Raw genomic sequence first — 2,950 nt, 5'->3', positions numbered from 1 at the left:
TCCCACCTGGACTAGAGGCTTACCTGCATCAGGTTTCCTCCACACAAAAGACCAAAAAGGCCAAGGTAGTGGTTACATTATAATTTCAGGGGAGGAGGAAGTCTGGACGGGAACCAGAGAGCATGATGGGATAGGGGGGATGTCCCGGGGGATTAAGGAAACCGGGTGAGATTGTTTGGCTGCTCGTTATCTCTCGTTTGTTAATGACAGAGTCGGATGTTCTCATATCTGCGGTTCAGCCAATGCAACACGTAAAAAACTAAACGCAGAAAACTTATTATGTATATAAATCTTATCATACTTATTTGGTACTCTTAATTAAGTAATTTAATACATATAAATCATTAATTGCCCCTTGAAATATTTAATTATGCTTATTTCATTTTATCTTTCCATACAAAAGTACCCAAGTCTCCTTTGAGGATCTCAGAACTCTAACTGGTGTTCATTTATATGCAAACTGAAATACACATAAGGGGACAGGACTACTTCTCCAAGGACGTCTACGTTAGCTTTTGGTGTTTTAAAACAGAAAAAATGTAAGTACAACTAAAGAAATAGAAATAGAAAGCCATCACATGAATTCACTTAATATATGCGTGGTTAAAAGACAACCTAATGTTTTCACAGTTTTGGCATTCTTGATAAAAAATATAATAATAAAAAATAAGTCAACATTGTTTTTATTATTTTGATATTTTTGAATGTCTGCATGAGACAGAATCCATGTGTGAGTTGTTCCGTCCCTCTCTCCCTCTCTCTCTCTCCCTCTCCCTCTCCCTCTCTCTCTCCCTCTCTCCCTCTCTCCCTCTCTCTCTCTCTCTCTCTTCAGCAACGTCTCCAGACCGAACTCAAACTGGTCCTCCGACACTGAGCTGGTGCGATTATCTGGACCTTTTGTGTTGATAAATGTTGCAAAATCACATCTCTGCCGGTGTGAATAGTTTTGACGCAGTTGATTATTTTGCATTTTCGTCACGCCTCCGATGTTTAACGGCCTTAACACTGCACATCCTTTATATTTGTAAATGTAAGTAGTACAGGAACCATTCACACACATTCACACACACATTCCCACACAGTGGCCAAGGCTGGCGTACAAAAGGTGCTCATCATATAAACACTCACACGTGCATGGGTGCACATTCATCGTGAGTACAATTTAAGATAAAATCCATTGATTTGGATGTTTTATTCAATGTCAATAGCATTTGAAAAAAGAAAAATGCTTTTAATCTCCTGACTATACGTTGACATAAGCCAGTGGGAGATCCACTCAACATCATCTGATCTTAACTATTAGTCAGAATGATTCATAATTTCAGATTTTTTTTCCAATTAAAAAATTAGGAATATAATGCGATTTAAAGAAGGTTCATTGACCATGAAAAAAAAAGCTCAAAAAAATTGAGTAAAATAAAAAAGTTAATGTTCAATTTTGACCAAGAAGATAAAAAAAAAAAAGTTCACGGTCGACAGGAGGACAACCCAAGGGTCAACTGGGCGTGTAGCACACATGTCGTAAGTGGGGGGGGACATGTCCCCGGCATGCCCTGTGTCTCCATGCCTTTGCATTCATCCACCAGTCCAACCTCCTCACCCGTGCTCTCCTTCTCTGTAGATGAGGGGCACATTTCCCTCTGCACTGGCACTGGGTGTTACTCTGTGAGGAGCCCAACATCCAACATGGACCCTGTTTCTAAGGATACCGGATGTATTACAGCCAACCAGAACACACCCTCCGTTGTGCGTTTCACTTTGTTGCTGCCTCCGTGTTTTTTTTAAATCATTTCTCCTTTAACGCTGTTTAATTGTTCTGTTGCTGTCTAAGTTCCTTTAATTATAAAGTGCACTGGGGCCATGTCAAATGGAGAGTTTACACTTTAAAGCTATAGTGCATGAGTTTTGTTGCCCCATGAGGTGGGGGGGGGGGGGCACTTTCAGCCTCTATTTTGATAGGACAGCAGAAGACATGAAAGGGAAGAGAGAGAGGGGGAACGACGTGAAACCCGGGACCGCTGCGTTGAAGAGTAAGCCTCGATATATGGGCGTCCGCTCCACCAGCTGAGCTATCCAGGCCCCAAGCCCCCCCCCCCCCCACGAGGAAGTAACGACAGCAAAACCGTCGGCGCATCCCCATGATACAAATCTACGTGATCACGCTGGAAATGAGGTTACCAGAGTCTTAGGTCATGTATGATTAAAATGGTGAGAACATTTCAAATGAAATTTAGTAATATCGCATTTTTATTGAATAAGATAATGAATTAGGAGTGTGCGCTGGAGCGTCTTTTGTCCTCAGAGGGTTAAATAGATTTAATTGAATTTGACTATATTGATATATATATGTTATTTTTGCCTATGAAGGCGGGTGAAGCTGAGATTGGGTGTGACATCTGCCCATTAAGTAATACTGATCTTACTTATTTTTTTCATAAAGTAGTAGTAGTTTATTGGTAGATGTTGAGCACTGAGAGCATCAAAATCAACTTGTTTTGTCATTCAAGAGGAAATGTGTTTCGAAATAATTCAAGTAAGACAGGAGAAATAATTCACTTTACTTTCTATGCATTCTGTTCCCTTCACAGTGTTTTCGTGCCTTTTGGATCGAAGCCTGAGAGCTTTGGGAAAACCGAAGTTAAATATATTTAATCCCAGTGGATGCTTTTTTTTAACTGCCAGAATTCGTTTCAAAGAGATGGACAAAGCAAAACGTGCAAAAACACAAATCACAGAGGAATTGTACTTTGTTAATGTTGAGCGGTAATTCACTTTAGAAAACGAGGGGTCATCTTCATCTTTGTGAGATCTAATTCTGGAGATTACGCCGCTCTCTCCTTCACACCTCCAACATCGCCAAAGCGTTAACGCCTCATCACCTCCACACTTTAAACTCCTACGTTGTTCACGTCACCTCCTCCTCCTCCTCCTCCTCCTCCTCCTCCTCCTC

The sequence above is a fragment of the Etheostoma cragini genome, chromosome 8 (assembly GCF_013103735.1).
Source record: "Etheostoma cragini isolate CJK2018 chromosome 8, CSU_Ecrag_1.0, whole genome shotgun sequence".
Lineage (NCBI taxonomy): Eukaryota > Metazoa > Chordata > Actinopteri > Perciformes > Percidae > Etheostoma > Etheostoma cragini.
This window is presented reverse-complemented; position numbering follows the sequence as displayed.